Consider the following 26,814-nt stretch of genomic DNA (forward strand, 5'->3'; position numbering starts at 1 on the left):
TTCCTGAAAATTATGATGATACAAAGAGCTTGGACACTATTTTCCTGGACACTATTTATCAAGGAGAACTCTGCAGATGTTATAGGAACAGAGGGTAAAATAGACTTTAAAAGAATTCATCGATCACCTACTGAAAGGGACTCTAAAATCAAAACTCCAAGAAATATTGTGGCTAAATTCCAGAAGTATCAGACCAAGGAAAAAATACTGCAAGCTTCTAGAAAAAAATCAATTCATATATAGAGGAGCCACAATAAGGATTACTCAGGATCTAGCAGTGTCCACATTAAAGGATTGAAGGGCCTGGAATCTGATATTTTGAAAGACTAAGGAACTTGGTATACAGCCAAGAATAACTTACCCAGCCAAAATGAGCATTTTTTTTTCCCAATGAAGAAGATGAAAATTCAATGAAATAGGTGAATTTCATGTATTTCTGATGAAAGAAATAGATCTAAAAAAAAAAAAGTTTGATCACCAAATACCAGACTCAAGAGAAACCTAAAAATGTAAAAAGAAATCTTGGGAACTATATTTCTATTATAAAAATGTATAGTTTGTTCTAGAAACTAGATGTGGAAAGGAAATTGTACCAGAAAGAGGGTAAAGTGGGAGTACTGCATCTCACGAAGAGGCAAAGGAAACCTATTATATCTGAGAGAAAGAAGGGAGGGGGGATGGAATAGATCTCTCATCACTGGCCTTATATCTGAGAGAATGGGATTATGGGTTTCCTCCCATAGTGCTCTCTGGTCCTAAGAGCTTTAAGGGAGGTGTGAATTCACCAAGTTATAAAGTTTACTTTGTGAATCTGGCACACTTGTGAACTCAGATGAGTAAAGGTGTAAACACAAGCATTGTACTAATTAGTTCTACTTAGTACCTTGTTTCAGGTTCTGGCCCAAAACATCTTCTTGTAAGATCAGATCAACAATCTATCAACTCTAATGAGTTAGCAGTTTGTAAGGATTCCAACATCTCCCCCTTTCTTTTGTTTTAGAACATAGGATGGTCATGACCTCCCTGATTTCTCAAGGAGGTGAGAACCCCCCATAAAAGGTGATCACGCCTTCCCTGACACCTCAGGAAGGGAGATGAAAAGGAAATAGGAAGTCAAATCAGATTAGCAGGTTTCTGAAAAGGCTCACTAGAAACAAGTACATATAAATCCATCAATATGGGCCAGAACTTTGAAACAGATATACATACTGTACATAAATCCATCAATATGGGAGGCATTACACATAATTTACATAAGCACATAGCAATATAACACAGGCTAGTAGTAATGTAACAAATAACATAAATCAACATTAAAATTTAACTACTGCAATAGTCTCATCAACAATCTTTCATCTCAAGAAATCCAATGATTCTTGCAAGTACATAAAATATATAAGCACATAGTAATATAACACAGGCTAGTAGTAATGTAACAACATGAATCAACCTGAAAATTTACACATGTCTATAAGTCCTAGAAATAGTCCATAAGGAATCCATTGTCCATTAGTTCATGTGCCAGGAATCTAATAATTCCTGTAAGCTCTAATGTCCTGCAAAAAGTCTCATCAACAATTTTTCATCTCAGGGAATCCAGTGATTCTTGCTGGTTTTTCAGGAACTGAAAGCTGAAGATTTTAAAGTTCTTTTGACAGTCTCATTGTTAGCCATCTGATTCCTTTTCCACCTGTGGAAATATAAGCAGATCCTCTTCCCCAAGCAGTTAACCTATCTAATTCTCTTCTATTTACCACTTTTGGGATTTCTCCTCATCATCTGGTAATTACATTGGAGTGGTTTGCATTGGATATTGTCTTGTTGTCTTAAAAGGCCTGTATTCTCCCCAACTGTAATCCTGATTGCTTTTCTGTTGGTTGATGACATCAGAGTCCTGAATTTCTAAAGTCTCTCTGGGTATAACCTCAGCTGCTATCATGCCCCACCTGTGCTTTGATTGATATTTTGGAGCTGGGCCCTGCCTCTCATTCCTCTGGGTAAATATCCATTTAGAGGCCCAGTGAAAGCCTCGATTACATTTTGGACATGGGGTTTTGGGTTTTCTCTCATCCTGTCTTCTCACTCTATCTCCATATCTACAATAAGCTCTCAAATGTCCAATTTTTCCACACTGAAAACATCGACGAGTTTCTCTAGAATTTCTTTGCCAAGAAGGACCTTGTCTTTCCATGTTCATCATAGTTTGGGCATAATAAGCATTTGTGCCCACTGTGGCACCGCGTCTTATGATCTCCTCTAAAGGAGCATTTTTGTCTAGCCCACATATAATTCTCTTGCAAACCTCATTGGCATTTTCCTTAGGCAAATGTCTAGTCATTATTTCTGTTGCTGCACTGTCTCCAATGGTTCTTATTACAGCTGTTTGTAAATGTCCCACAAAATCTGCAAAAGGTTCATTGGGACCTTGCTCTATTTTTGTGAAAGCATTATTTCCATCTTTCTGTCCAGGGAGAGAATTCCAAGCTTTTATTGCAGCCTTAGAAATTTGCTCATATACTGTTATGTGATAATAAATCTGTTCTGAACTCTCTGCATACTGACCTTGACCAGCTAGTTGGTCAAAAATGATTTGTCCAATAGCTCCTGTTTGCCTATTGCATTGGGCTTGAATCCTACATAATTCATGAAACTCCGAAAGCCACAATAAATTTTGTCCCGGTTGTAGACATGTTTTAGCTATGGATTTCCAGTCATTCGGGGTTAAGATTTCATAAGACAAATTATCCAGTAACATCTTCACATAAGATGATGTAGCCCCATAAAGAGTGCAACCCTTTTTCAAATCTTTAATTTTTTCCAAATTAAAAGGAGTGTATCTTCTCCCTTTTTGACCTGAAGAGTCGATCTTTTCAATCACAGGATTAAAAATCAGATATATCTTCTGCTTTATTTTGTGCCTTAATTAATGCTTTTTCTAATCTTGTCAAATTCTGCTTTATAGGAGAAGCTGACTGTGTCTCTGTCTCTCTCCCTCCCCCTTTTTCCACCCATGAAGGGTTAATTGAGGGGGGAGGGTCACGAGATGTGGAATCACCTAATTCTTCCTGCTGTGAAGTATCATACTCAGAATTGTACTTAACTCCATTCTTATCTGATTCTTGCTCCTTTTCATCTGGTATAGTTGACATCTCTCCCTGCTGCTGTTTCTTTTTCTTTTTCCTTATTTTAATACTTATAAAATTTCCTAAAGCTAGTTATATTAAATTATATGTATTAAGTATGTCTTTGGAAATTGAGTTAGGCCCATTTTTATTATAGAATTGACAAAGATCCTTTCCTACCAATTTCCATTCATTTAGATCTAATTCCTTTTCCAGAGAGAAAAAAGGACATATGTCCTTTACAATTTGTAAAAGTTCAGTGATTTGCTGTAAACTTATAATTAAATCTTGGCTTTCTATAATTTTGACAATGCTCTCTAAACATTTTCCTTGAACAGAAACAGGCTGTTTTCTAAATATCTGTCCCATCTTAACTGAAATTCTACTTTAACTCTTCTAACAAAATTTCTTTGTTTCACTCACCCTAATTTCTGGGTTGAAGAGTCTTTTCCACTGGATCAGGATCAGAGGCTTTTCCACTGGATCAGGATTTTGTCAGCTCCACGTTGAGCACCAAAATGTGGTGTTCAAATGTTGGAATTCTTGTTCTTCTGAAAACACAGCCAGTTTAGCTTAGAGCCCTCTGAATGTCTCCAAATCCAAAGGTTCTGTCCTTTAGCCTCTGCCTCTGCTTTCTTCTGCCTCCAACCAACACAGAGATGGAATGAATCTCTTGTCTCCTTCACTTGGGGCTCGGCTAGCTTTCTGGTGAGTCTTTCAGACCAGCTTGGTCTCAGTGGGAGAAGTGCAGGAGCCCAGCCACCAACTACAGTGGTGTGAGATGAAGATGAATCTGGTTGTCCGCTGAACTCTCGACTCGTAGCTTTTTCCTCTGAAAACTCTTCTTCTGCCACCAGCCAGACAAATGGAAAATATTCTCTCTTGCCTCGGAGAGAGGGCTTCTGGCATAATTCCGCTGAAATCTCCCAAAGTGCTCTGTGTCTGCACCAGAGTGCTCTTCTCCAATCCAGCTGAACTCTCTTCTGCCACCAAATTGAAAATATTCTGGAATAGATCTCTCATCACTGGCCTTATATCTGACTCTTCTGAGAGAATGGGATTATGGGTTTTCTCCCATAGTGCTCTCTGGCCCTAAGAGCTTTAAGGGAGGTGTGAAATCACCAAGTTATAAAGTTTACTTTGTGAATCTGGCATACTTGTGAACTCAGATGAGTAAAAGTATAAACACAAGCATTGTACTAATTAGTTCTACTTAGTACCTTGTTTAAGGTTCTGACCCAAAACATCTTGTAAGATCAGATCAACAATCTATCAACTCTAATGAGTTAGCAGTTTGTAAGGATTCCAAAACCTTTGCATCTGTCATATTGGCGAAGATGACAGGAAAAATAATGATGAATGTTTGAGAAGATGCCGGAAAATTGGCACAATGATGCATTGTTGGTGGAGTTGTGATTGAACCCAACCATTCTGGAGAGCAATCTGGAATTATGCCCCAAAAGTTATCAAACTGTGTATACCCTTTGATCCAGCAGTATTACTACTAGGTTTATATCCCAAAGAGATACTAAAGAAGGGAAACTGCCAAATATTTATGCCAAAATGTTTGTGGCAGCCCTTTTTGTAGTGGTTAGAAACTTGAAAATGAATGGATGCCCATCAGTTGGAGAATGGTTGGGTAAACTGTGGTATATGAATGTTGTGGAATATTATTGTTTTGTGAGAAATGACCAGCAGAGTGAACACAGAGACTTGGAAAAACTTACATGAACTGATGCTGAGTGAAATGAAAAGAACCAGTAGATCATGATACACTTCAACAACAAAACTGTATGGGGATGTATTCTGGTGGAAGTGGATACCTTCGATAAAGAGAAGATCTAATTCATTTCCAATTGATCAATGATGGACAGAATCAGCTGCACACAGAGTAGGAACACTGGGAAATAAATGTGGACTACTTGCATTTTTGTTTTTCTTCCCAGGTTACTTTTACTTTTACATTCTGAATCCAATTCTTTTTGTTCAACAAGAGAATTATACAGTTCTGCACACCTATATTGTGTCTAGGATATACTAAAACATATTTAACATGTATAAGACTGTTTGCCATTTAGGGGAGAAGATTGAGGGAGGGAAGAGAAAAGTCAGAACAGAAGTGAGTGCAAGGGATAATTTTTTAAAACAATTACCCATGCATATGGTCTGCCAATAAAAAGTTATAATAAAAAAAAGAAGTAACAAGGAAACTTTTGCCAGAGATATTTAACATTGGAAAACATCTTTAGCATTTTACAATTTACTAAAAGTTGAAAAAATGATTCCATTGTGTTTTTTCATCAAAAAAGCATTAATTTACTAGAGCAAAATGGTGGCACAAAGACTTTTTTTTAAATTTTGAGCCTACCTTCAATATTTTAGAAGCATTCATTTTCTTTGAAATATAACAGAAATAAACATTTTTTGATTCAACAAAAAAAGAAAGTGCAGTCAGAAGTATTCAATCGAAGAGAAACAGATTTAACACAGATATTCTGCCCTTGAAAATGTTGGTTTGGGATTACAAACAAAGAAGAAAATGAGAGAGAGAATGCATATTCTTTGATACACCTCAGACCAGTATTTTATTTATGTTGGAAAATTGATCTAGACAATACAACAATAGTAGATTAAAGGGAAGTCAAATAGGAGTAGAGAACAAGCCTGGTCAACCACCCTTCCACTGCTAAATACCATATATATGGTCTTTACATAGATTGGCCTCATCTTCAAAATTTAAGTTCCCTTTTGGCTCTTATTTCATCCCCAATGGAAAAAAGAAGAAACAAAAGAAACAAACAACAAAAAAAAAAAAAAACCAACAAAAACATTTCAAACTCCTTTAAGTTCATTCCCCCTCACTAGTTAGGTTTAATGTTTTTTTTTTTTTTTTTTTTTTTTTTTTGGCAAGGGAAGTCTTTAATTTTTATATTTGTGCCAGAAAGATCTCCATTCAGGTTCTTTGACTAATATTGCCACATGACAATGAAAAAAAAATTAACACTTTATCTTTTTGGTAATCCAGGAATCTAATTAGAGGCTCACAAAGGACTTGTTCCTTTAAATCAGTAGAACAAGTTTCACTGGACTATGAGCAAAAAAAAAAAAAAATGCATTAGGTTTTTTTGGCAATTGGGTCATGCTGCAGGCTCATGTTAAATTTAGAGTAAATTAAAACTATGCAAAATAAACAAATCTGGAATGGAATTGAAATTGGTCAGTTCTATTTAAATCTGAGTCTTTGGTTTACTTTATATTATAGCATATTTTTTTGTTTCTTGAACTATTACATCTTAATTCAAATTAATCAAAATATTCAGGGTGTTAGTTATAGCTATATATCAAATTAGTTGGCTACCACTAAATAACTAACCTTCACTAAAGTCTTTGGTGGAGAATTTGTATTAAGGTAAAAGTGATTCCAGACTTGTGAAAAGTGTGCCAATAAAAAATCAACACTAGTATTTACTACTAAGATTAGGAAGATTTGAAGTACAGGCATATTTCATTTTATTGTGCTTCACTTTATTTATTTATTTTTACAAATTTAAAATTTCTGGCGGTCTTGTTTCTAGGTCACATCATGTCTTTATGTCAAATTTTGGTAATTCTTGGAACAGTTCAAGTTTTTCCATCATTTTTATATCTATTATGTGAATGTGTGTATGTTTTATCCCTGTCATGCAGGATCTTTAATCTTACTATTGTAATTAATTTGTGTTGCCACAAACTATGCCCATAAAAGAAGTGAATTAAATGAATAATATATATGCCCCCCTTTTCTTCTTCTCCTAAGCTATGAGACACAATAATATTAATATTATTAAGTCAATTAACAATCCTACAATAACTTCTAAATGTTTAAGGGAAAGGAGAAATCATTACTTGTTGGAATCCTTACTAACTGCTAAGTAATTAGAGTTGATCTAATCTTACAAGAAGTTGTTTTGGCCAGAACCTGAAACAAGGTACTAAGTAGAACTAATTAAGACAAGGCTTGTGTTCACACCTTTACTCACTGGAGTCCACAAGTATGCTAGCTTCACAAAGTACACTTTCTACACCTCCCTTAAAGCTCATTGGGCCAGAGAGCACTATGGGAGAAAACCCATAATCCCATTCTCTCAGAAGAGGCATATAAAAGGCCAGCGATGAGGGATCTATGGCAGAATACATTTTTTCCTCTTGGCTGGCTGATCACGCTGGACTCGAAAGGAACGACTCTTGTGCAGAGAACACTTTGATGGATTTCAGTGGAGCTACGCCAGAAGCCCTCTCTCCCCGGCAAGTTGGTGGCTGGGCTCCCCAGAAGGAGATAAGAGAGGCCTATCTCTCTGCTTGGTTCCAAGAGCTCCCTCCAAGTGTCACCAAATCCAAAGGTCTGGTCCTTCAGCCTCTGCCTCTGCTTTCTTCAGCCTCCAGCCAACTCCAACTCTTCATGTCATTCCGGAGAAATCTCGACTTGTCATCTTAAGGAATCCAATGATTCTTGCTGGTTTTTCAGGAACTGAAAGCTGAAGATTTTAAAGTTCTTTTGACAGTCTCATTGTTAGCCTTTTCCACCTGTGGAAATATAAGCAGATCCTCTTCCCCAAGCAATTATAGAGAGAGAACTATGAAGCCTAAATGTGGTTGGCTCGAGGCATAGTATTTTCACCTTTCTTTGGTTTGTTGTAATAAGAACCAGAGAGAACTTTTATAATATTTTATAGAAGAACAAGAACCCCACATTTGAACTCCCAACATTTTGGAGATAGGCCTCTAAGCTAACTGGGCTATATTGGAGATAATAAAAGATCTGAACTTTTATCACCTGGCTGCATTTTGAGAAGAAAAAGCTCACCACATTTTGGCGCCCGAACAGGGACCAACAAAATCCTGATTCCAAGGAAGGCACCCAGAGAGAACTTTTATAATATTTTATAGAAGAACAAGAACCCCACATTTGAACTCCAACAATTACTGTATTATTTTAAGAAACTGGCATATCATTCCCAACCTTCAGTAACCAGCATCCTGATTAGTTGGCAGCCATAACCATCAAGGTAAGATATACTCCACCAGGAAAAAAAAAATATTATAACTCTCTGAAATCTCAGATGATAGTTAAATGTTTTTTTTTTAACAATAAAATATTTTAATTAAAGTATGTGCATGTTTTAAATATAATATATTGAATACTTATTAGACTATAGTATAGTGTAAATAGAACTTTTACATGCAATGAGAAACCAAAAAAAAATCATGTGATTTGCTTTATTGTGATATTTTCTTTATTGTGATTGTCCAGAAACACACTTGTAATATCTATGAGATATGCATGTGACAGACCTGAAATAGAGTATTTGTTGCCTGTAATAGTCTGGAAAGTGATGTTTAAAATGTTTACCAGAGTGTGGGCCTTCTGTTGAAGATTTTTTTGGCTGTAGCAACACTTTTTTTCACCATGCATATGATAACTGTTTTCTTATGCAAAAGAGATAATATCTTCCTCTTGTATCCTCTGTCCTATGTAAACACACATAAATACAGACTGACTAAAAACAAACAAACAAAAAAAAACCAAAAAAAAACAACAACAACAACAACAACAACAAAAAACACTTATATAGCAAAATATGTTTTAATAATATCATGGAAATCAGATTCATTAAAAAAGGAAACATTTTCAAAGTCTGTTAAATAGACATTTTTACATCCCTTTGGTTGTATACCATTTGAACAATTACTTACAGTTCTTTTGACAAGACAGGCCAGGCCAGACTGCATTTTCCTTATAATAGTCTTCCCCAAGAATTGTTATAACAGTTGTAGGACACTCCTCATAAAAAGTATTCAAAATTGACATGTTCAAGGAGCTTCTAATCTCTTGAACTCATAAATTTGTCTCCAAGGCTGAAAATATCTCTTCCAGAAATACTTTTTAGTCATCGACTCTTCTTTTTATCAGGTATTTATATACATTTTTCTTTCTCTTATTAGATTATAGTCTTCTTTAGTATTTATATTTTTAAAAAAGCTTAGCATTCAAATACTGCTTATTAAATATTTCTTGAAATAGGTAGTGTTCGGTACTATCACTTACCAAGTATCAAACTGGGCACTCTATCTCAGCACCTTCACTTTCTGGTTGTAGATACTTTTCAAAGATATTAAATATTTGGCATTCAAATCACTAAAGTGATTATTCACTCTGATAGAATGGGAAATCTTTGGAAGGATTGAACTAAGTAAATAAAAGAAAAATATCTAAAATATAATAAATCTTTCAAATGAATAATTGTTGATATAGATGTCTTAGGTAGCATTATTTGGCCTGCATTTGACAGCTAATTAAGATAATGATTATATAAAAAGAATAAATGCCACATGACAATGGAATTCCTACTATATGCAATGATAAATAAAAGAAGCACAAAATTGGCTTCCCCCCTTTTTCTGGTTACAAGTCAGGTCTCAGAGTTTTTACCAGTCTAAAAGAGAGGAATTGCTCACTTGAGATAGATGCTGTTCTATAATTCTTCTATATGACAAAGAGATTTCTCCCTCCCTCCAATTTCTTCTAAATTGTACTTTACCAGATTGGGTTATAGCATATATCACTAAGAAAAATGTGTTCTCTCAGATGTTTTTGCAAGTGTCAAAGGATTTAAAATTAGCAAGAGATTGCTTTGGGGGTCCCTGTCTTCTATTTACATTCTTCCACACCCGGGGAAGATGGAAGTAAGAAAAATACCATACTATCAGATAAAGGAGTTTTGATTTAGATGTTTGTTTCTTTCAGAATGTGAGAAACAATTCAAGTCCTTCTTGGTGATTTGTACAAAATTTATTTTCTGTGTTTGGGATATCAATAAATCAAATAATCAGCAAGTAATTATTGTCTACTATGATCCTGAAACTAGGGGAGGTGTTATTTATTTGGCATTCTTCCCTACTCATTCACCCCTACTATACAACTCTCAATAAATATTAGCATAGCCATCCTCCATTGAATAGGAACAGTAGTAATAGACTTTTGCAATAAACCAAATGTCTCACTTGCTCACTTCCTACCACAAGACACTTCAACACCCCTAATCTGTATACTAATCATCATCAACAAAAGTGAAATATATTCACATTCTCAGTTTTATATTCTATCTTATAAGCATTTTCTTTTGGGTTTTCAAGTTTGGGTTGGTTGTGAATAATTCTGTTTTGATACTTGTTCTCCTTTTTTGGTCTTTGTTTCTTTTGTTTTACTCCATGCTCATGATCCATCTCATGATCATGAAGCCTATTCTGATATGCCCAGCTAGAGTTATTTTATTTTTCTTTCTTATTCTTTTATCAACATGTTTGTTACCTCTGTTATGTAGCTACAATAGCTAAATTGGAATGGAATGGATTGGAATCTCCAACTTGTACATACTTCTGTATAGTGAAGTAATGTTATTTTGATGTTAAGTGGGACATATCTATCTTCGGTTCATTAAAAGTCATCATGAGGAAGAAGGAATTTTTAGAATTACTTATAAGACAAAAATTAGAGACAGCATGTGAAAGTTATAGGGAGATAGAACTTGCCTCAATAGAAGAAAATATATGCTTATAATTCTGGCTTTTCCAAGCTAGGATAGGTTACTTTTTGATGTAATATAAATCTTTAATTAGAAATGTAAGGTTTTTGTGGTCCCTACCAATCATGAGATTCTAGGAGTAATTTCTGTTAAAATCATAAAACTTCATTTAACCCTTTGCATTCCCTTTTTTGCAATACCTTCATAATGGCATTTATATTCTTTCACAAAAGTTTGACTCCTCATTTTTATCTAATTGCCATATATAGATTGGCAATTCATCAAGAAGACTGAGACAGTTGTAAGGGAGCATGGAGAAAAGTGAGATGAAATGTTATTAAAATGCTCACTTTACACTACTTAAAACTGGCTAACAGTTGGAACAAATAAAGAAAACAGAAATGTCAAAAGCATTTTTGTATGAAGTAGATATATCTATTAGATATATGTTCCTGGTGATGAAAGGTAACCCACAGAAATCTCACTGACTGGGAACACCTATAAATCACTATGTGTTATTGAAAGATTCTATTTCTCTTCCCTCTTCAAGAGTTCTAGTTAAACATATTCTTCTGGGGAGCCAAAAAGAAAAAGATTTAGTCATGTTGGAAAGATGACCTGAAAGTAATGAAATATAATTAGTGGACATAAATGTCAAGATTTGAATTTTTAGTTTTGTGGGGGGAGTTAACTAAACATTTATAGGACAAGGGAGACATGACTTAATAGCAAAGTAGTCACATAAAAATAAAAATGCCTCCTATTTGAAAGTTTTGCTTGTTATAATAATTAATAAATGTATTGAATGCTTAGCATTAAAACTAATTTATACATAGATGAAGTTTTTAGACTTATCTTACCATGCCCTCATCAATTTGGAGGAGTCTTAGGAAGAAGGTGTTCCTCTACCAGTAGATGAGAATCTCCTTACAATCAATTCCTGGGGGAACTGAAAAGTTAGGTAATTTGTATGGTATCAACAATATGTGCCAGATGCAAGAAGTGAGTCTAAGTCATTTTGACTTAAAAGTAGAAAACTCTATGTAATCTTATTTTTTTTAAACATGGACTCATTTTTAATATTTTTTTGCATAGGAATGCATATTATGTGTTTAATATTCACATCAACATTAAGGCAACTCAAAAGAAAGATTGGCAGAGTTAAGGTAAATATAGTAATCATATTATACAAATGAGGTGCAGAGAAAGAATAGTCACACAGGCATTAGAGTGGTAGGAGGGCTCATAGTTTTGAAAGCCTATTCACATTGAGAACAGGTTCATTAGGCAGCACTACATGTTTAACATGAAGGGTAAAGCACCCTCTAAAATCTATAAAGAAATAAAGGGGGAAGGATGTATGGATGAGGAAGTAAAGGGTTAGGGAAGAAGGGAAGGGAGGGATCCTTGAGTGGAGGAAGATTAAGTAACAGCATGGCAACTTATAGAGCAAAATTTAATTAAAGAGTCAGCAGGAATAGGAAAGATACATCTTTGTGAGGGGTGTGTATGTGTGTGTGTGTGTGTGTGTGTGTGTGTGAGAGAGAGAGAGAGAGAGAGAGAGAGAGAGTATGTAATGTATGTATATATCTACATATGTATACATAGTACAGTTTGCTTGAGGGTGATGGGCAAGATGAAAAAAAGAAAAAAAGAATAGGGTAAAAAAAAAAAAAAAAAGGTGAGCAGCAGAAAACCAAAGAAAAATTTACAAGGACATAAAGAAAAAATGGACATTCATTAATATAATTTCTTTCTTTTACTGGATGTATATTGTAGAGGCTGAAACTCTGAAAAAGGTGTGCTTGAAGCAGACAACCAAGCACTTAAGGCTAATTACCTATTTGGTGTCACTCTATTAGCATGTTTGGATAAATGTCTCTTCTCACTGTTTGGTGCTTACTGGATGTTTGGTGTTAATACAATCATAGACAAGGATATGAGGGTGGGGTGAGAGAGGGGCTGGAGAGTCACTTTGCACCAGGACCAGGAGGAGAGAAGTTGGTGACTTTGGATTCAAAAATCCAGAATGCATCATTGGCAAGCCTTGTGGCACTTTGTCTGTCTCCTTCACTTCTCCTCCTAAAGACCAAGGACTATAATTTATCCTGACTCTGGCTGACCCCAAGGCCCTCCAAGGAACAAGCTTATACTTCACAATATATATTTTCTTGATCTGTAATATGTTGTTATATATTTTGAATCTTTCCTGATATTCTGCAGAGCACATGGCAATGTTTTCTTTTGTTTTGCTTTATTTTGTTTTGCATTTCATTTCTGGATTTCTTTTTTTTTACTCTGTTTTTTCAAATACAACAACATAATAATAACAATTTCCCCAAGGTCAAACAGGGTAATATTTACATTGTGAGAGGTAGAACTGGAGTCCAGGTTTCCTCTATGAAAACATATTGATATCTAATATCAATCTTGACTTTTCATGCTCAATTTATGGCCAAATCCCTGTTACCTAGTTTGCTTTTTTTTTTTTTTTTTTTTTTTTTTTTTTTTTTTTTTTTTAAAGAGCGAAAATTCTATATTGTGATCCACACTCAGTTCCCACAGGCCTCTCTCTGGCATAGATGGCTCTCTTCATCACAAGATCATTGGAAGTGGCCTTAATCATCTCATTGCTGGAAAGAGTCACATCCATCAGAAATGATCATTGTATAACATCATTGTTGCTGTGTATAATTATTTCCTGGTTCTGCTCAGTTCACTTTGTATCAGTTCATATAAGTCTTTCCAGGCCTCTCTAAAATCATGCTGATGTTCATTTCTCTTAGAACACTAATATTCCACAACATTCATATACCATAACTTATTCAGCCGATCTCCAACTGATGAACATCCAATCAGTTTCCAGTTTCTTGCCACTACAAAAAGGGTATCCACAAAATGTAATATTAATGAAACAACTATTAATAATGATAATATGACCCCATTTTTTATAACACAAAACAAATGAGAAACAAAGATCCAGGACAACATAATTAAGAAAACACTAGTGGGAAGAACATTTCACTTGGAATCAGAAATTTTGGATTTTAATTCCATTTCTGAAATCTATCAGACTGGTCAAGCCTTCCTACAAGTGAACTAAGGCTTTAAAAGTTATAAAAACTTCGAATTAGTAAGAGTTAGGGATGGAATTAGGGATGTAGTTTAATCTCTTTTTTTTAAATATCACTTAAATTACTTAACCTTTACATTCCTGTGCATAAATATTGATTATCTAAAGAAATATAGCATACAAAATAAGGAGAGTAATACTTTTGTATGACAAGTCAAATCATATTTTAATTGATATGTTCAATATTGGACTCTATCTTTTAAAAGAGAAATTGACTCCAGAAGAAAACAAAGATAAGGGGGATGATAGAATCAACATCTTCCCAGAACCCTGCCTACTGTCTCCAAAAGAAGGACCATAAGACCAGGGCATGATTGGAGTGGAGGTATGGTAAAGCTTAACCTTTGTCTTTCTTGATTGATCTGGCTGGTGGCCTTTAGTCATATTTATATACTTTCCTGGGGAGAGTCCTCATTGTTGGTAGATATCTGAAAATAAAAGAAATCACTTCATTTATCTTGATGGGCATATATACTTTTACATGGAGATGAAGTACTCATCTTTAAAAACAAATTGCCACTGCATTTACCCTGCATATTCTTGTTAGGTTAAGACTAAGTAGACATGCATTTGTTAACTGATTAATGAGTAACAATTTGCATCCCAATTTTAAACCTGAGCTAACAGAGAGATTGTTTTAGGGCAAGCCCTAACAGGGACCTTGAAACCATGTCATCAAGGAGAAATTGAATTCCCTGGAAATGTAGGAATAAAATGTTGGATGTGATAGAGCAAAAATAAAAATTATTCAACAGAGTTGCAAATTACAGAATTAAGACTGATGAATAGAATTTATAGAGAATCAAGTTTTCCTTTAAAATAAGAAAGGACTTTTCACCATTTTAGAATATAAATGAATGCATCTATCTATTTGAGGAAATGAGTTTACTTGCCACTGAAATTATATGAGACTACCATTGACTAGGGATGTTTTGATTGTAATTGCTTACTAGGAATCTTTTTTTTTTTCTATTAGGGATATTATATTTCAGTCTGCACTTGAAAATGTTTAAAATCCCCCCATTTCTATAATTTTACTATTGACTGAGAAAGAAAGCCAAAAAACAATATATTATGAATAGCAGACACAAATTAGAAATAGTCTTACTGAGATATGGCCTAACATAAGTATTAGAGAATTGACCTTGGAGTAAAGAAAACTTAGACACAAATCAAATCTTTAATGCATAATGACCAAGTTATCTAACCTTTAACTGTTTCCAGGCAATCTCCAAAAAAAAAAAAATAATAATTGCAAATCATTGGTTGATCTGTATTTGGGGATTGGGGATCTGTATTATCCCTACCATAATGAAAAACAACTAACTTGGCCCCTACTCCCTAATAATAATTTTAAACCCCTCAAAATGGGGGTGTTAATATATTAATCATTAGTCACAATATATTTAGTATATCATATTAAGAAACCTTCCAACTTCATATTTTGTGGCAAGCTTTTCATCGATTAATCCTTATTAAAATTGAATAGTTTCTATCACTTTCACTGGATGCAAGTCATATAAAAAGGTTTTTCCAAATTAAGTTGTCAATGGGCTTCTTTTGGATGTTAAAAATATCAACCCTAAGGAACTCTGAAATATAGAATATCCCCAGGATGAAACAAATTCCAAACATTTTAGAGAAAAAGAGAAATTAATCTGATTTCTATGCTCCAAAAGGGTTTTAAAAACTACTTTTGTGATACAAATTTTACCCACTTAATATTTTGGAAAGTAAAATATAACTATCACAGATAGTTTATCACAAAACCAGTGTTCATATTGAACAAAATACAAGGAAGTCTCAAGGGCTTCAGGAGAGTCATCATAACTTTACTGTCAAATTCCTGTAGCTAACAATATCATCCCCAGAAAAATGACATGCATATAGCTGAAGTGTTGCTTGAAAGGTCTTGGCTTGATCTCTGTATAGATTAACTAAGTTTACTTTATTCCATTATGATGTTCCTGAGTATAAACAATATAATAATAAAAATAATTTAATAAAGTATATAATTATTTACATACTGAGATTATATAATATACTTGGATTTACACATTTTTCATTTAACATTTAGTTTTTTATTATATGTATAATAATGTCTGTGCATCATTGTACTATATGGTTGATTAGAACAATTGATGTCTTGCATAATATTTTTATTTTTCTTAGGATAGAACTAGGTTTATAATAAATATAGTAAAAATGACTAAATAAGTGGATAAGTGAAATATTTACTAATTATGAAGAAATAAATGAATAAGTACTATAAATCCCTCTATATACCACCACTAAAATACAAGATGATCAAGTGTAACAAAATATATATATATATTTTTAAATAACTTTTTATTGACAGAAGCCATGCCAGGGTAATTTTTTACAACATTATCCCTTGCACTCACTTCTGTTCCAATTTTTCCCCTCCTTCCTTCCCCCCCCCCCACCGGCCCTGAGATGGCAAGCAGTCCTATACATGTTAAATAAGTTGCATTATATCCTAGATACAATATATGTGTGCAGAACTGAACAATTCTCTTGTTGTACAGGGAAAATTGGATTCAGAAGGTATAAATAACCTGAGAAGAAAAACAAAAATGCAAGCAGTTTATATTCATTTCCTAGTGTTCTTTCTTTGGGTGTAGTTGCTTCTGTCCATCCTTGATCAATTGAAACTGAATTAGATCTCTTTATCAAAGAGATCCATTTCAATCAGCATACATCCTCATACATTATCATTGTTGAAGTATATAATGATCTCCTGGTTCTGCTCATTTCACTTAGCATCAGTTCATATAAGTCTCGCCAGTCCTCTCTGTATTCATCCTGCTGGTCATTTCTTACAGTAAAATTCCATAACATTCCTATACCACAATTTACCCAGCCATTCTCCAATTGATTTGCATCCATTCATTTTCCAGTTTCTAGCCACTACAAATAGGGCTGCTACAAACATTTTGCCACATACATGTCCCTTTCCCTTCTTTAGTATTTCTTTGGGATATAAGCCCAATAGAAACACTGCTGGGTCAAAGGGTATGCACAATTTGATAACTTTTTGGGCATAATTCCAGATTGCTCTCCAGAATGGTTGGATTCGTTCACAATTCCACCAACAATGCATTAGTGTCCCAGTTTTCCCACATCCCCTCCAACATTCATCATTATTTTTTCCTGTCATCTTAGCCAATCTGACAGGTATGTAGTGGGATCTCAGAGTTGTCTTAATTTGCATTTCTCTGATCAATAATGATTTGGAACACTCTTTCATATGAGTGGTAATAGTTTCAATTTCATCCTCTGAAAATTGTCTGTTCATATCCTTTGACCATTTATCAATTGGAGAATGGCTTGATTTCTTATAAATTTGAGTCAGTTCTCTATATATTTTGGAAATGAGGCCTTTATAAGAACCTTTGACAGTTAAAATGTTTTCCAAGTTTATTGTTTTCCTTCTAATCTTGTCTGCATTAGTTTTTGTAACAAAATAATTTTTAGAGGTAAAGCCAATATGTCAGGGTTAAGGAAGGAACTCCTGTGCTATAACTGTTCCAAATCCCATTATATAATGACTCTAAACAAATTTTGGAGTGTCAGAACACACAAAAAGATGGAGTAGAACAATTTTTGGCCAATGCCAATTTAGAAGGGCAGAGTAAAGGTCTGTGACACCAGGGTGGGAGTTCAGGCCACATCACTGCAGCCCCATCCTTATAGCCAGCAAATCAGAAACTGGGTTAGGAACCTCTAAATCAGTTGTAGTACTGGTTTCTTCCAGATCTCTCAGCCCAGAAATACCAAAGGTTATTGGAAAGTCAGAAGAAAATGTCTATATAATGAGGGTGGGAGTCGAACATGGTGGAGCAGTACAGACAGCACCTGTGAAGCCCTGCTCCAAGCCCCAGGTCCTAACTCCAGTGCCAGCAAAGCACAGGGACACTTGGATTAGCAGCAGCATTGGTGGTTTCCAGACCTCTTAATCCAGAGACAACAAACATGACTCTCAAAACTAGTAGGAAATGTTTTTCAGTAAAATAGGAGGACCTAGGGAATCTAGCATATCAGAAGACCATACAGTCATTGATAGTGGTGGTGATGGGTAGCTTCCAAAGGTTTGAGCTTACAGGAGGTGTTTTTTTTTTTTTGTTTTTGTTTTTTTTTTGTTTTTGTTTTTGTTTTTTTTTTTTGTTGTTTTGTTTTTTAATAGCACTGAGGAAGTGGTCCCTAGAAGGATCTCTGAGAACAAGTACATAAAACCTCCTGAAACTTGAGACAGTGAACCCTCCATCTTGGAAACAGAACTCTCCTTTAACAATCTGTTAAAAGCAGAGTAATAAGCTAGGAAAATAAGCAAACAACAGAAAAAAGATTCTGACCATAGAAAGTTACATAGAAACAAGGTAGGTCAAAATACACACTCAGAAGAATATAATAAAGTCAAAGTTGCTTTATCCAAAACTTCCAGAAAAATAAGAATTGGTTTCAGGCCATGGAAGAGCTTTAAAAAAAGATTTTAAAACTCAAGTAAGAGAGCTAGAGAGAAAAAATGACCTGAACTAAATAGAAAATTTGATTTTCAATTAAAGGACTCAGAAGAATAAGGAAGTAATCAGAAAAGTGAAAACAAAAGGGACTTAATAAGGTTTATCTGTTTACATTCCTACATAGGAGGATGATATTTGTAACTCATTAGAACTTTGTCATTATTATGACAGTTAGATGGAGTATATATAGACAGAGGGCAGAGGTGTGAGAGGAATATTAAGGAGTGAGAGAAGAATATACAAAGGAGAAGTAGAATGGTGTAAATTAGCTGCAATAAAAGAAGCAAAATAAAACTTTTATAGTAGAAGGGGAAGGAGAAGATGAGTGAATAAACTTTAATCTCCTCAGAGTTGACTTAAATAGGAAATAATATACAAACTCAAATGGATATATAAATATAAATATTATATATAAACATTTTACCCTGCAGGAAGGACCAAGGGGAATAGAATATAGGAAGGGGAGAGAGAAATAGAAGAGAGAGCATATTGGGGAAAGGAGTGGTCAGTAGGAAAACTACTTTTTGAGGATAAATAGGATGAGAGAACCTGTTCAGAATAAGCAGAGGAAAACAGTAATAGTTGTGAAGTCTGGGCTAACTATATGGAGGACCTTGGGATTAGCCCGAGATCTGGTTCTTAGTGGAGGAATGAAAGAGGCAAGAGGGCCATGTGGCTGGTCAAAGAGGGAGCCTGGAATCTGCTGTCTTCTCTTGCATCTGTGGCTGAGAGCTGTGACAGAGAGAGAGTTCTGTGTCTGAGGCTCCTTATATACCTCAGTACAATTACAACACTACAACACACTGAGCATGTGCAACCATTATATCACCATACTAAGTACTAAGTATATACTTAATTATAAGTACTTTTTTCATAGTTCTGGCCCTCTAACAAATAGTAATTGTAAAAATATTTTTTAAAGAAGTTTCTCTAATAAGGCATCATTGCTCAAACATATAGGGAACTGAGTCAAATTTATAAAAAAAAATTTTTTTTAAGTTGATAAATGATCAAAAGATGTCAACTATGCCTTTAAGGTCTATAAATGTCAACTATGCCTTTAAGGTCTATAAAAGCATATATATATATTGACCTAACAATATCACTACTAGGCATGAATTCCATTAGAGATTTAAAACAGGAAAAGGACCTATTTGTTAAACATTATTTATACCAACTCTCTTCCAGGGCAAAGAATTGGAAAGTAAGGGGATGTGCATCAATTGGGGAATGGCTGAATAAATTGTGTTATGTGAATATGATGAAATATTATTGTTCTGTGGAAAATGATAAGCAGAATGCTCTCAGAAAAATCTCAAAAATCTTCCACAAACTGAAGCAAAGTGGAAAAAGTACTGTATACAAACTAATATTACTGTCATAAAATTATTGTGAATAATTTTTGCTATTTTTAGCAATACAATAATCCACAACTACTCTGAAGGATTTAGGATGAAAAATGCATTCAATACTCAGAGAAAGAAGGAATGTGTTTGTAAACAGATTAAGAGAGATCTCTCTCTCTCTAAACTTGAAATTCTAAAATTAAAAGGAGGTTTTAATAATATAGAAATTTAAAAAAAACTATAGAACTAATAAATAAAACTAAGAGTTGGTTTTATGAAAAAAACAATAAAATTGATAAACCTCTGGTAAATCTGATTAAAAAAAGGAGAGAGTAAAATCAAATTAGTAGTCTTAAAATGAAAAGGGAGATCTTTCCACCAATGAAGAGGAAATTAAAGAAATAATAAAGGGTTACTTTGCCCAACGTTATGCAAATAAATTTGATAACCTAAGTGAAATGGATGACTACCTCCAAAAATATAGGCTTCCCAGATTATCAGAGGAGGAAGTAAATTGTTTAAATAGTCTCATTTCAGAAAAAGAAATAGAGGAAGCTATTAATCAACTCCCTAAAAAAAAATCCCCTGTTCCAGATGGATTTACATGTGAATTCTACCAAACATTCAAAGAACAATTAGTCCCAATGCTATATAAACTATTAGAAAAAATAGGGAATGAAGGAGTCCTACCAAATTCCTTTTATGACACAGACATGGTACTGATACCTAAACCAGGTAGGTTGAAAACAGAGAAAGAAAATTATAGACCAATCTCCCTAATGAATATTGATGCTAAATCTTAAATAAGATATTAGCAAAAAGACTCCAGAAAATCATCCCCAGGAAAATACAGCACAATCAAGTAGGATTTATACCAGGAATGCAGGGCTGGTTCAATATTAGGAAAAGTATCAGTATAATTGGCCATATTAAAAACAAATTAACAAAAACCATATGATCATCTCAATAAATGCAGAAAAAGCATTTGATAAAATCCAACATCCATTCCTATTAAAAACTCTTTAGAGTATAGGAATAAATGTACTTTTCCTTAAAATAATCAGCAGCATTTATTTAAAACCAGCAGTAAGCATCATATGTAATGGGGACAAACTGCAACCATTCCCAATAAGATCAGGAGAGAAACAAGGTTGCCCACTATCACCATTACTATTTAATATTGTATTAGAAATGCTAGCTGTGGCGATAAGAGTTGAGAAAGAGATTAAAGGAATAATAATAAGCAATGAGGAAACCAAATTATCACTCTTTGATGATGATATGATGGTATATTTAGAGAATCCCAGAGACTCTACTAAAAAGTTATTAGAAACAATCCACACCTTTAGCAAAGTTGCAGGATACAAAATAAACTCACATAAGTCATCAGCATTCTTATATATCACTAACAAAACCCAACAATTAGAGTTACAAAGAGAAATTCCATTTAAATAACAGCTGATTGTATAAAATATTTAGGAATCTATCTGCCAAGGGAAAATCAGAATCTTTATGAGCAAAACTATAAAACACTTTCCACACAAATTAAGTCTGAACTAACCAACTGGAAAAATATTAAATGCTCTTCGATTGGGCAAGCAAATATAATAAAGATGACCATACTACCTAAACTAATCTATTTATTTAGCACTATACCAATCAGACTCCCAAAAAAGTATTTTGATGAACTAGAAAAAATAACAACAAAGTTCATATGGAAAAACAAAAGGTCAAGAATTTCAAAGGAATTAATGAAAAAAAAAATCAAATGAAGGTGACCTAGCTGTACCAGATCTAAAATTATATTATAAAGCAGCAGTTACTAAAACCTTTTGGTATTGGCTAAGAAATAGACTAGTTGATCAATGGAATAGGTTAGGTTCAAAGGACAAAACAGCCAATAACTTTAATAATATAGTATTTGACAAACCCAAAGACCCCAGTTTTTGGGATAAGAATGCAGTATTTGACAAAAATTGCTGGGAAAATTGGAAATTAGTATAGCAAAAACAAGGCATTGATCCACAATTAACACTGTACACCAAGATAAGGTCAAAATGGGTTCATGACCTAGGCATAAAGAATGAGATAACAAATACATCAGAAGAGCTTAGGATAGTTTACCTCTCAGACCTGTGGAAGAGGGAGGAATTTATGACCAAAGAAAAACTAGTGATCACTATTGACCACAAAATAGAAAATTTTGATTATATCAAATTGAAAAGTTTTTGTACAAACAAAACAAATGCAGACAAGATTAGAAGGGAAACAATAAACTGGGAAAACATTTTTATAGTCAAAGGTTCTGATAAAGGACTCATTTCCAAAATATATAGAGAACTGACTCTAATTTATAAGAAATCACCCATCCTCCAATTGATAAATGTTCAAAGGATATGAACAGACAATTCTCAGATGAAGAAATTAAAACTATTTATAGCCATATGAAAATATGCTCCAAATCATTATTAATCAGAGAAAGGCAAATTAATACAATTCTGAGATACCATTACACACCTGTCAGATTGGCAAGGATGACAGGGAAAGACAATGTGGAATGTTGGAGGGGATGTGGGAAAACTGGGACACTGATACATTGTTGGTGGAATTGTGAACACATCCAGCCATTCTGGAGAGCAATTTGGAACTATGCTCAAGAAGTTATCAAACTGTGCATACCCTTTGATCCAGCAGTGTTTCTACTGGGCTTATACCCCAAAGAGATACTAAAGAAGGGAAAGGGACCTGTATGTCCATCCATTCCTAATAAAAACACTTGAGATCATAGGAATAAATGGACTTTTCCTTAAAGTAGTGTGGAACATATATTTAAAACTGTCAGTAAGCATCACATGCAATGGGGAAAAACTGGAAACTTTCCAAGTAAGATCAGGAGTGAAACAAGTACCTTGTTTCAGATTCTGTCCACAACATCTTCTTGTAAGATTAGATCAACTCTAATTAGTTAGCAGTTAGTAAGGTTTCCAACAATCACCATTATTATTCAATATTGTATTAGAAATGCTAGCCTTGGCAATAAGAGTCAAGAAAGAGATTAGAGGAATTAGAGTAGGTAAAGAGGAAACCAAACTATCACTCTTTGCAGATGATATGATGGTATACTTAGAGAACCCCAAAGATTCTACTAAAAAGGTATTAGAAATAATTTATAACTTTAGCAAAGTTGCAGGATTCAAAATAAATCCCCATAAATCCTCAGCATTTTTATACGTCATCAACAAAATCCAACAGCAAGAGATATAAAGAGACATTCCATTCAAAATAATTATTGATAGGATAAAATATTTGGGAATCTATCTACCAAAGGAAAGTCAGGAATTATATGAGCAAAATTACAAAAAAAAACTTTCCACGCAAATAAAGTCAGATTTAAATAATTAGAAAAATATTAAGTGTTCTTGGATAGGCCAAGTAAATATAATAAAGATGACAATACTCCCTAAACTAAGCTATTTATTTAATGCTATACCAATCAGACTCCCAAGAAAATATTTTAATGATCTAGAAAAAAATAACATCAAAATTCATATAGAACAAAAGATTGAGAATTTCAAGGGAATTAATGAAAAAAAAATCAAATGAAGGTGGCCTAGTTGTACCTGATCTGAAATTATATTATAAAGCAGCAATCACCAAAACCATTTGGTGTTGGCTAAGAAATAGATTAGTTGATCATTGGAATAGGTTAGGTTCACAACTCTAGTCAGCTATAGCAATCTAATGTTTGACATACCCAAAGATCCTAACTTTTGAAATAGGAATTCATTATTTGACAAATACTGCTGGGAAAACTAGAAACTATTTATTCTGTCAATGAAAAGTTATAATTAAAAAAAGAATTAAAATAAACAATTGGATTGTTAGTTAGAATGAATTGTATACTAATAAATAAAATCAACACACACATACACACACACACACCAATAAAACAACATGCAAAAATTTGTGGGATGCAGTCAAAGAAGTAACAAGGGGAAAATTTACATCTCTTGAGGCTTACTTGAATAAAATAGAGAAAGAGAAAATCAATGTATTGGGCTTGCAACTTAAAAAGCTAGAAAAATAGCAAATTAACCCCCTCCCCCAATTAAATACTAAACTTGAAATTTAAATTAAAAAAATAAATAAATAAATTTGAAAGTAAAATAAAACTATTGAATTAACAAATAAAAGTAAGAGTCTGTTTCATGAAAAAAAAATCAACAAAATAGATAAACCATTAGTAAATTTGATTAGAAAAAGGAAAGAGGAAAATCAAATTGTGAGTCTTAAAAATGAAAAGGGAGAACTCTCCACTAATGAACAGGAAATTAGAGCAATAGTTAGGAATTACTTTGCCCAACTTTATGCCAATAAATTTGATAAAGTATGAGGAGGAAGTAAATTTGGTTAAATAGTCCCATTTTAGGAAAAAGAAATAGTACAAGCTATTAATCAACTCCCTATGAAAAAATTCCCAGAAACAGATGAATTTACATGAGACTTCTTCCAAACATTTAAAGAACAATTAACTCCAATATTATATAAACCATTTGAAAAAATCGTGAATGAAGGACTCCTATCAAATTCTTTTTATTACACAGACATGGTACTGATATTTAAGCTAGGTAGAGAAAAACAGAGAAAGTAAACTGTAGACCAATCTTTTAAGGAATATTGATGTAAAAATACTAAATAAAATATTAGCAAAGAGATTATAGAAAATCATTCTCAGGATAATACATACAGACCAAGTGGAATTTATACCAGGCATGCGGGGCTGGTTCAATATTAGGAATACCATTGGCATATTTCAATATATCAATAACCAAATTAACAAAAATTATATGATCATCTCAGTAGATGCAGAAAAATTTTGATAAAATCCAACATCCATTGCTATTAAAAACACTGGTATGTATAGGCATAAATGGAATCTTACTTAAAATAGTAAGTAGCATCTATTTTAAACCCCCAGTAAGCATCATATGAAATGGGGATAAATTGGAACCATTCCCAGTAAGATCAGGAGTCATACACGGTTGCCTACTATCACCATTAGTATTCTACTGTATTAGAAATGCTAGCTTTGGCAATAAAAGAGAAAAAAGAGATTAAAGGAATTGGAGCAGGAAATGAGGAAACCAAATTATCCCTCTTTGCATATGACATGGTGGTAAAATTAGACAACCCCAGAAAATCAACTAAAAACTATTAGAAATAACACAGTGCAAAGTTGCAGTATGTGAAATAAATTCATACAAATCATCAGCATATTACATCATTGACAAAATCCAAAAGCAAGAGATGCAAAGTGAAATTTTGCTTAAAATAACTGTTCATAGTATAAAATATTTAGGAATCTATCTGCAAAAGGGAAGTCAGGAACTATACACTCAAAACTACAAAACACTTTACTCAAAAAGTCAGATCTAACCAATTGGAAAAATATTAAGTTCTCTTGGAAAGATTGAGTGAGTACAATAAAGTTGACAATACTACTTAAACTAATTAATTTATTTTGTGCTACACCAATGAAACTCCAAAGTAACTATTTTACTGATCTAGAAAAATAACAACAAAATTCATCAAGGTCAAGAATTTCAAGGAAACTTATGAAAAGAAAAATCAAAGAAAAATGCCCTAGCTTTACCAGATCTAAAACTATATTACAAAGCAATGGTCATCCAAACCATTTGGCATTGGCAAAGAAATAGGCTAGTTTATCAGTGGAATAGGTTAGATTCACAGGACAAAATAGTCCACACCTATAGCAATCTAGTTTTTTGATAAACCCAAAGACCTCAGCTTTTGGGATACAAAATCACAATTTGACAAAAACTGCTGTGAAAATTGGAAACTAGTGTGGCAGAAATTAGGCATTGACCCACACTTAACCTTATATACTAAGATAAGGTCAAAAATGGGTTCATGATCTAAACATAGTGGCTGATATTATAAATAAACAAAAAAAATTCAGTATAATTTACCTCTAAGACCTGTGGAGGAGGAAGGGATTTGTTACCAAAGAAGAACTAGAGATGATTACTGATAACAAAATAGATAACTTTGAAATTTTGTACAAACAAAAGTAATACAGACAGGTTTAGAAGGGAAGCAATAAACTGGGAAAATATTTTTTACATTCAAAGGTTCTGATAAAGGCCTTATTTCCAAAATATATCCAGAATTGATTCAAATTTATAAGAAATCAAGCTATTCTCCAATTAATACATGGTTAAAGGATATGAACAGATAATTTTCAGATGAAGAAATTGAAACTATTTCTAGCCATATGAAAAGATGCTTCAAGTCATTATTAATCAGAGAAATGCAAATTAAGACAACTCTGAGATATCACTACACACCTGTCAGATTGACTGAGATAACAGGAAAAGATTATGGTGAATGTTGAAAGGCATGTGGAAAAACGGGGATACTGATACATTATTGATGGAATTGTGAACAAATCCAATCATTCTTCAGAGCCATTTGGAACTATGCTCAAAAAGTTATCAAACTTTGCATACTCTTTGATCTAGCAGTCTTACTACTAGGCTTATATCCCAAGAGAACTTAAAGAAGGAAAAGGGATCCACATGTACAAGAATGTTTGTGGCATCCCTTGTTGTAGTGGCTAGAAACTGGAACCTGAATGGATGCCCATCAATTGGAGAATGGGTGAATAAATTATGGTATATGAATGTTATGGAAGATTATTGTTCTGTAAGAAATGACCAACAGGATCATTTCAGAGAGCTCTGGAGAGACTTACATGAATAGATGCTAAGTGAATTGAGTAGAACTAGGAGATCATTATCAATGACAAAAACAAGAGTATATCAAAATCAATTCTGATAAACATAGCTCTCTTCAATAATATCATTCAAACCAGTTCCAATTGTTCAGTAATAGAGAGTCAAGTTAACCCAGAGAAAGAACTGTGGGAAATGAATGTGAACCACATCACATTTTCACTCTTTCTTATTTACTTGCATTTTTGTTTTCATTCTCAGATTTTTTTTCTTTCTTCCTAGATGTAATTTTTCTTGTGCAGCAAGATAACTGTATATATATATATATAATATATATATATATATATATTAT

The sequence above is a fragment of the Antechinus flavipes genome, chromosome 1 (assembly GCF_016432865.1).
Source record: "Antechinus flavipes isolate AdamAnt ecotype Samford, QLD, Australia chromosome 1, AdamAnt_v2, whole genome shotgun sequence".
Lineage (NCBI taxonomy): Eukaryota > Metazoa > Chordata > Mammalia > Dasyuromorphia > Dasyuridae > Antechinus > Antechinus flavipes.